Below are 10,250 nucleotides of genomic sequence, written 5' to 3' on the forward strand. Positions count from 1 at the left end.
TCCATTTTAGAATAAGGCTGTAACGTAACAAAATGTGGAATAAGTCAAGGGGTCTGAATACTTTCTGAAGACACAGTATATTTATGGATTGGCTGTACCCTTGATACAGAAAGCATAATGAGATCATATTTATGCCTAAAGCATCACATTTTAGAATACTTGATAAGGCAAATGCTTATGCCTTGACTGGATGGTGGATAGGGGTACATATCAGAAGTGATAGATCTGAGTGAACGATAGGTCTACTGTAGTATGGCAGACATGGTCTCTTCCAGGCAGCTGGGAGTAAGGTGTTGTGTTTTAGGTGGGTTATGCATGCAGGCAGAGAGGCTTTAGGATGACAGTTAGCTGTGTATAGGGGAGCATGGGAGGGCGGGAGCTAATCTGTGATTATTGGAATGACACTCAGGTTTCAGTCAGGTGGAGTCAAAGTTTTGACCGTATTTTACTGTCTCTCTCTCCCCCTCTCTCTCTCTTGGTTTTATCATATCACTGAGGAGTATGTTATATGTGCATAACTTTATGTGGCATAAAAAATTAAGAAAATGCAAATAGATTTACAAGAAACAACTGCAATGTGCACACCCAGACACAGAAAAGGCTACTTTCCCCGATGTTATCCTCACAAATAATCCTGATAAGTATCAGTCTGGTGTTTTCTGTAATGACCTTAGTGATCACTGTTTTACAGCCTGTGTTCGTAATGGCTGCTCAGTGAAACGACTTGTCCTGATTTGTCATAGACGCTTGTTAAAAAACTTTAATAAGCAAGCCTTCCTTCTTGAACTGGCCACTGTAAAATGGTATAGAATCAGCTTGATCCCCTCTGTCGAAGACGCTTGGACCTTCTTTTTTTAATATTTTCAATGGTATTGTTAACATTTACATTTACATTTAAGTCATTTAGCAGACGCTCTTATCCAGAGCGACTTACAAATTGGTGCATTCACCTTATGACATCCAGTGGAACGGCCACTTTACAATAGTGCATCTAAATCTTTTAAGGGGGGGGGAGTGAGAAGGATTACTTTATCCTATCCTAGGTATTCCTTAAAGAGGTGGGGTTTCAGGTGTCTCCGGAAGGTGGTGATTGACTCCGCTGTCCTGGCGTCGTGAGGGAGTTTGTTCCACCATTGGGGGGCCAGAGCAGCGAACAGTTTTGACTGGGCTAAGCGGGAACTGTACTTCCTCAGTGGTAGGGAGGCGAGCAGGCCAGAGGTGGATGAACGCAGTGCCCTTGTTTGGGTGTAGGGCCTGATCAGAGCCTGGAGGTACTGAGGTGCCGTTCCCCTCACAGCTCCGTAGGCAAGCACCATGGTCTTGTAGCGGATGCGAGCTTCAACTGGAAGCCAGTGGAGAGAGCGGAGGAGCGGGGTGACGTGAGAGAACTTGGGAAGGTTGAACACCAGACGGGCTGCGGCGTTCTGGATGAGTTGTAGGGGTTTAATGGCACAGGCAGGGAGCCCAGCCAACAGCGAGTTGCAGTAATCCAGACGGGAGATGACAAGTGCCTGGATTAGGACCTGCGCCGCTTCCTGTGTGAGGCAGGGTCGTACTCTGCGGATGTTGTAGAGCATGAACCTACAGGAACGGGCCACCGCCTTGATGTTGGTTGAGAACGACAGGGTGTTGTCCAGGATCACGCCAAGGTTCTTAGCGCTCTGGGAGGAGGACACAATGGAGTTGTCAACCGTGATGGCGAGATCATGGAACGGGCAGTCCTTCCCCGGGAGGAAGAGCAGCTCCGTCTTGCCGAGGTTCAGCTTGAGGTGGTGATCCGTCATCCACACTGATATGTCTGCCAGACATGCAGAGATGCGATTCGCCACCTGGTCATCAGAAGGGGGAAAGGAGAAGATTAGTTGTGTGTCGTCTGCATAGCAATGATAGGAGAGACCATGTGAGGTTATGACAGAGCCAAGTGACTTGGTGTATAGCGAGAATAGGAGAGGGCCTAGAACAGAGCCCTGGGGGACACCAGTGGTGAGAGCACGTGGTGAGGAGACAGATTCTCGCCACGCCACCTGGTAGGAGCGACCTGTCAGGTAGGACGCAATCCAAGCGTGGGCCGCGCCGGAGATGCCCAACTCGGAGAGGGTGGAGAGGAGGATCTGATGGTTCACAGTATCGAAGGCAGCCGATAGGTCTAGAAGGATGAGAGCAGAGGAGAGAGAGTTAGCTTTAGCAGTGCGGAGCGCCTCCGTGATACAGAGAAGAGCAGTCTCAGTTGAATGACTAGTCTTGAAACCTGACTGATTTGGATCAAGAAGGTCATTCTGAGAGAGATAGCGGGAGAGCTGGCCAAGGACGGCACGTTCAAGAGTTTTGGAGAGAAAAGAAAGAAGGGATACTGGTCTGTAGTTGTTGACATCGGAGGGATCGAGTGTAGGTTTTTTCAGAAGGGGTGCAACTCTCGCTCTCTTGAAGACGGAAGGGACGTAGCCAGCGGTCAGGGATGAGTTGATGAGCGAGGTGAGGTAAGGGAGAAGGTCTCCGGAAATGGTCTGGAGAAGAGAGGAGGGGATAGGGTCAAGCGGGCAGGTTGTTGGGTGGCCGGCCGTCACAAGACGCGAGATTTCATCTGGAGAGAGAGGGGAGAAAGAGGTCAGAGCACAGGGTGGGGCAGTGTGAGCAGAACCAGCGGTGTCGTTTGACTTAGCAAACGAGGATCGGATGTCGTCGACCTTCTTTTCAAAATGGTTGACGAAGTCATCTGCAGAGAGGGGGGGGGTGGGGGAGGGGGAGGAGGATTCAGGAGGGAGGAGAAGGTGGCAAAGAGCTTCCTGGGGTTAGAGGCAGATGCTTGGAATTTAGAGTGGTAGAAAGTGGCTTTAGCAGCAGAGACAGAAGAGGAAAATGTAGAGAGGAGGGAGTGAAAGGATGCCAGGTCCGCAGGGAGGCGAGTTTTCCTCCATTTCCGCTCGGCTGCCCGGAGCCCTGTTCTGTGAGCTCGCAATGAGTCGTCGAGCCACGGAGCGGGAGGGGAGGACCGAGCCGGCCTGGAGGATAGGGGACATAGAGAGTCAAAGGATGCAGAAAGGGAGGAGAGGAGGGTTGAGGAGGCAGAATCAGGAGATAGGTTGGAGAAGGTTTGAGCAGAGGGAAGAGATGATAGGATGGAAGAGGAGAGGGTAGCGGGGGAGAGAGAGCGAAGGTTGGGACGGCGCGATACCATCCGAGTAGGGGCAGTGTGGGAAGTGTTGGATGAGAGCGAGAGGGAAAAGGATACAAGGTAGTGGTCGGAGACTTGGAGGGGAGTTGCAATGAGGTTAGTGGAAGAACAGCATCTAGTAAAGATGAGGTCGAGCGTATTGCCTGCCTTGTGAGTAGGGGGGGAAGGTGAGAGGGTGAGGTCAAAAGAGGAGAGGAGTGGAAAGAAGGAGGCAGAGAGGAATGAGTCAAAGGTAGACGTGGGGAGGTTAAAGCCGCCCAGAACTGTGAGAGGTGAGCCGTCCTCAGGAAAGGAGCTAATCAAGGCATCGAGCTCATTGATGAACTCTCCGAGGGAACCTGGAGGGCGATAAATGATAAGGATGTTAAGCTTGAAAGGGCTGGTAACTGTGACAGCATGGAATTCAAAGGAGGCGATAGACAGATGGGTAAGGGGAGAAAGAGAGAATGACCACTTGGGAGAGATGAGGATCCCGGTGCCACCACCCCGCTGACCAGAAGCTCTCGGGGTGTGCGAGAACACGTGGGCGGACGAAGAGAGAGCAGTAGGAGTAGCAGTGTTATCTGTGGTGATCCATGTTTCCGTCAGTGCCAGGAAGTCGAGGGACTGGAGGGAGGCATAGGCTGAGATGAACTCTGCCTTGTTGGCCGCAGATCGGCAGTTCCAGAGGCTACCGGAGACCTGGAACTCCACGTGGGTCGTGCGCGCTGGGACCACCAGATTAGGGTGGCCGATGCCACGCGGTGTGGAGCGTTTGTATGGTCTGTGCAGAGAGGAGAGAACAGGGATAGACAGACACATAGTTGACAGGCTACAGAAGAGACTACGCTAATGCAAAGGAGATTGGAGTGGCAAGTGGACTACGCGTCTCGAATGTTCAGAAAGTTAAGCTTACGTAGCAAGAATCTTATTGACTAAAATGATTAAGATGATACAGTACTGCTGAAGTAGGCTAGCTGGCAGTGGCTGCGTTGTTGACTTTGTAGGCTAGCTGGCAGTTGTTGACTTTGTAGGCTAGCTGGCAGTGGCTGCGTTGTTGACACTACACTAATCAAGTCGTTCCGTTGAGTGTAATAGTATCTACAGTGCTGCTATTCGGGGGCTAGCTGGCTAGCTAGCAGTGTTGATTACGTTACGTTGCGTTAAAAGAACGACAATAGCTGGCTAGCTAACCTAGAAAATCGCTCTAGACTACACAATTATCTTTGATACAAAGACGGCTATGTAGCTAGCTATGTAGCTAGCTACGATCAAACAAATCAAACCGTTGTACTGTAATGAAATGAAATGAAAATGTGATACTACCTGTGGAGCGAAGCGGAATGCGACCGGGTTGTTGAGTGCAGAAGTTCTATTCGGTAGACGTTGGCTAGCTGTTGGCTAGCTAGCAGTGTCTCCTACGTTAAGGACGACAGATAGCTGGCTAGCTAGCCTCGGTAAATTAAGATAATCACTCTAAAACTACACACTCTAAACTACACAATTATCTTGGATACGAAGACAGCAAAGACAACTATGTAGCTAGCTAACACTACACTAATCAAGTCGTTCAGTTGGGTGTAATAGTTGCTACAGTGCTGCTATTCGGTAGACGGTGGACGTTTGCTAGCTGGCTAGCTGCTGGGCAGATGGCAGATAGCAGTGTAGACTGCGTTAGGACGACGAAATACGATAATTACGCAATTATCTTTGATACAAAGACGGCTATGTAGCTAGCTAAGAAGAAATTGCTAAGATTAGACAAATTAAACCGTTGTACTATAATGAAATGTAATGAAATGTAATGAAAAGTTATACTACCTGCGGACCAAAGTGCTGCTATTCGGTAGACGGTGGACGTTTGCAAACATGCCCCCATAAAGTGGACGTTAACAAACATGCCCCCATAAAGAAAATGAGAATTAATAACAGGTTCAGCCCCTGGTTCGACCGTGATCTTGCAGAGTTACTCCACCTCAAGAATTGCATTTGGTGAAAGGCTCGGCACAGGCATACTCAGACTGACTGGCTCTCGTTCAGGCAAATGAGAAATAAGTGCACTCAGGCTATCCGGAAGGCCAAAGTTAGTTACTTTAAGGAGCAGTTCTCTCTCTGTGGGTCTAACCCCAAGAAGTTCTGGAAAACAGTTAAAGACCTGGAGAATACACCCTCCTCCTCACAGCTGCCCATGTCCCTTAATGTTGATGTGGTTGTTACTGACAATAAGCACATTGCTGAGCTCTTTAATCACCACTTTATTAAGTAAGGATTCCTATTTGACTCAGCCACTCCTCCTTGCCCATCCAACATTTCCTCATCTCCCACCCCTTGTAATGTGACTGTCCCCGATGCTTCTCCCTCTTTTTCCCCTGCCCGCAACAAAGTTTCTCCCTGCAGGCAGTAACTGAGTCCGAGGTGCTAAAGGAGCTCCTTAAACCTGACCCCCAAAAAACATCTGGGTCAGATGGTTAGACCCTTTCTTCTTTGAGGTTGCTGCCCCTATCATTGCCAAGCCTATCGCCAACCTTTTTAACCTGTCTCTTCTTTCTGGGGAGGTTCCCATTGCTTGGAAGGCAGCCACGGTCTGTCCTTTATTTAAAGGGGAGATCAAGCTGATCCTAACTGTTATAGGCCTATTTCTATTTTGCCCTGTTTATCAAAAGTGTTGGAAAAACTTGTCAATAATCAACTGACTGGCTTTCTTAATGTCTATAGTATTCTCCCGGGTATGCAATTTGGTGTCCGCTCAGGTTATGTATGTCACTGCAACCTTAAAGGTCCTCAATGATGTCACCATTGCCCAGGATTCTAAGCAATATGTGCTGCTATTTTTATTGACTTGGTCAAAGCTTTTGATACGGTAGACCATTCCATTCTTGTGGGCCGGCTAAGGAGTATTGGTGTCTCTGAGGGGTCTTTGGCCTGGTTTGCTAACTACCTCTCTCAAAGAGTGCAGTGTATAAAGTCAGAAAATCTGCTGTCTCAGCCACTGCCTGTCACCAAGGGAGTACCCCAAGGCTCGATACTAGGCCTCACGCTCTTCTCAATTTACATCAACAACATAGCTCAGGCAGTAGGAAGCTCTCTCATCCATTTATATGCAGATGATACAGTCTTATACTCAGCTGGACCCTCCCTGGATTTTGTCTTAAACGCTCTACAACAAAGCTTTCTTAGTATCAAACAAGATTTCTCTACCCTTAACCTTGTTCTGAACACCTCCAAAACAAAGGTAGTGTGGTTTGGTAAGAAGAATGCCCCTCTCCCCACAGGTGTGATTACTACCTCTGAGGGTTTTGAGCTTGAGGTAGTCACCTCATACAAGTACTTGGGAGAATGGCTAGACTGTACACTGTCCTTCTCTCAGCACATATCAAAGCTGCAGGATAGAGTTAAATCTAGAGTTGGTTTCCTCTATCGTAATCGCTCCTCTTTCACCCCAGCTGCCAAACTAACCCTGAATACAGATGACCATCTTACCCATGCTAAATTACGGAGACGTGATTTATAGATCGGCAGGTAAGGGTGCTCTCGAGTGGCTAGATGTTCTTTACCATTCGGTCATCAGATTTGCCACCAATGCTCCTTATAGGACACATCACTGCACTCTATACTCCTCTGTAAACTGGTCATCTCTGTATACCCGTTGCAAGACCCACTGGTTGATGCTTATTTATAAAACCCTCTTAGGCCTCACTCCCGCCTATCTGAGATATCTACTGCAGCCCTCATCCTCCACATACAGCACCCGTTCTGCCAGTCACATTCTGTTAAAGGTCCCCAAAGCACACACATCCCTGGGACACTCCTCTTTTCAGTTCGCTGCAGGTAGCGACTGGAACAAGCTGCAATCAAACACTCAAACTGGACAGTTTTATCTCAATCTCTTCGTTGAAAGACTCAACCATGGACACCCTTACTGACAGTTGTGGCTGCTTTGTGTGATGTATTGTTGTCTCTACCTTCTTGCCCTTTGTGCTGTTGTCTGTGCCAAATAATGTTTGTACCATGTTTTGTGCTGCTACCATGTTGTGTTGCTACCATGCTGTGTTGTCATGTGTTGCTGTCTTAGGTCACTATTTATGTAGTGTTCTGTTGTCTCTCTTGTCATGTGTGTTTTGCCATATACAGTGGGGAGAACAAGTATTTGATACACTGCCGATTTTGCAGGTTTTCCTACTTACAAAGCATGTAGAGGTCTGTCATTTTTATCATAGGTACACTTCAACTATGAGAGACGGAATCTAAAACAAAAATCCAGAAAATCACATTGTATGATTTTTAAGTAATTAATTTGCATTTTATTGCATGACATAAGTATTTGATACATCAGAAAAGCAGAACTTAATATTTGGTACAGAAACCTTTGTTTGCAATTACAGAGATCATACGTTTCCTGTAGTTCTTGACTAGGTTTGCACACACTGCAGCAGGGATTTTGGCCCACTCCTCCCTACAGATCTTCTCCAGATCCTTCAGGTTTCGGGGCTGTCGCTGGGCAATACGGACTTTCAGCTCCCTCCAAAGATTTTCTATTGGGTTCAGGTCTGGAGACTGGCTAGGCCACTCCAGGACCTTGAGATGCTTCTTACGGAGCCACTCCTTAGTTGCCATGAGTGTGTGCTTCGTGTCGTTGTCATGCTGGAAGACCCAGCCACGACCCATCTTCAATGCTCTTACTGAGGGAAGGAGGTTGTTGGCCAAGATCTCGCGATACATGGCCCCATCCATCCTCCCCTCAATACGGTGCAGTCGTCCTGTCCCCTTTGCAGAAAAGCATCCCCAAAGAATGATGTTTCCACCTCCATGCTTCACGGTTGGGATGGTGTTCTTGGGGTTGTACTCATACTTCTTCTTCCTCCAAACACGGCGAGTGGAGTTAGACCAAAAAGCTCTATTTTTGTCTCATCAGACCACATGACCTTCTCCCATTCCTCCTCTGGATCATCCAGATGGTCATTGGCAAACTTCAGACAGGCCTGGACATGCACTGGCTTAAGCAGGGGGACCTTGCGTGCGCTGCAGGATTTTAATCCATGACGGCGTAGTGTGTTACTAATGGTTTTCTTTGAGACTGTGGTCCCAGCTCTCTTCAGGTCATTGACCAGGTCCTGCCGTGTAGTTCTGGGCTGATCCCTCACCTTCCTCATGATCATTGATGCCCCACGAGGTGAAATCTTGCATGGAGCCCCAGACCGAGGGTGATTGACCGTCATCTTGAACTTCTTCCATTTTCTAATAATTGCGCCAACAGTTGTTTCCTTCTCACCAAGCTGCTTGCCTATTGTCCTGTAGCCCATCCCAGCCTTGTGCAGGTCTACAATTTTATCCCTGATGTCCTTACACAGCTCTCTGGTCTTGGCCATTGTGGAGAGGTTGGAATCTGTTTGATTGTGTGTGGACAGGTGTCTTTTATACAGGTAACGAGTTCAAACAGGTGCAGTTAATACAGGTAATGAGTGGAGAACAGGAGGGCTTCTTAAAGAAAAACTAACAGGTCTGTGAGAGCCGGAATTCTTACTGGTTGGTAGGTGATCAAATACTTATGTCATGCAATAAAATGCAAATTAATTATTTAAAAATCATACAATGTGATTTTCTGGATTTTTGTTTTAGATTCCGTCTCTCACAGTTGAAGTGTACCTATGATAAAAATTACAGACCTCTACATGCTTTGTAAGTAGGAAAACCTGCAAAATCGGCAGTGTATCAAATACTTGTTCTCCCCACTGTATATATATTGTATTTATTTTGTATTTTTAATCCCAGCCCCTGTCCCCGCAGGAGGCCTTTTGCCTTTTGGTAGGCCGTCATTGTAAATAATAATTTGTTTTTAACTGGCTTGCCTAGTTAAATAAAAAAGATGAATAGGGGAAATGATTCATTCTGTGACATGTTTACATACTCAACTGTGGTTTTAAGCACCTGCCATTTCCCCTTTTGCTAGCCTAGTCTCTTACGGAGGGAGTGGTGTTACCAGTCAAACAGGTTTATTCAGTCATGTGAGAGATATTTTGCACTCGCACTTACACACAAACACACACACATTTACTCTGAGTCACTTTAGAGGTACATTATTTTGAAGAGGGGTGTGTGTGATACAGATGGTCAAAATTGACACACAGCAAAACACATTTTCTATTTAAAAAACATGACATGGCCAATTTTTTTCAAAGATTTTTGCTCAATTTCTCTGTTATACTAATCTATATTGAGCCTTTGGCTGATCAGTGCAATAGACCCTTCTTGATCAGTGGGCAACAGCCAAGATCATGGATTGTGAAAAACGAAAAGCGTGCCTATAAACGTAGAAAGACCACATTCTACATTGTCACCTTACTAAAACCATGATTTGGTCAAACAGTAAAGTTCATTATCCTCATGATTCCTGTAATGAAAGTGTCTGTCCTGACCCTTGTGCCTGTTTCGCTGTGATGAGCAATCCACTCTTGCACCAGCCATTGGGCGACAGGTAGCTTAGTGGTTAGAGCATTGGGCTAGTAACCAAAAGGTTGCTGGATTGAATCTCTGAGCTGACAAGGTAAAACTCTATCATTCTGCCCATGAGCAAGGCAATTAACCCACTGTTCCTCGGGCGCTGAAAACGTGGATGTCGATTAAGGCAGCCACCTGCACCTCTCTGATTCAGAGGGGTTTGGTTAAATGATGAAGACACATTTCAGTTGAAGGCATTCAGTTGTACAACTGATTAGGTTGTTGTCAGTTTCCCATTGCAAGGGCATAGGCCTGTAGGTCTCATGGGTAGTAGTAAAACTGAAATGTTTTTTTTGTTGTTGATTAGATTTACTGTTGGATGAACTCATGGCTACTAGTAGTGGGTAGCTTATTATACTTAGACTTAAATCAAATCACATTTTATTTGTCACATACACATGGTTAGCAGATGTTAATGCGAGTGTAGTGAAATGCTTATGCTTCTAGTTCCGACAATGCAGTAATAACCAACGAGTAATCTAACCTAACAATTTCACAACAGCTACCTTATACACACAAGTGTAAAGGGATGAAGAATATGTACATAAAGATATATGAATGAGTGATGGTACAGAACGGCATAGGCAAGATGCAGTAGATGGTA

The sequence above is a fragment of the Salvelinus alpinus genome, chromosome 24 (genome assembly GCF_045679555.1).
Source record: "Salvelinus alpinus chromosome 24, SLU_Salpinus.1, whole genome shotgun sequence".
In the NCBI taxonomy this organism is placed as follows: domain Eukaryota; kingdom Metazoa; phylum Chordata; class Actinopteri; order Salmoniformes; family Salmonidae; genus Salvelinus; species Salvelinus alpinus.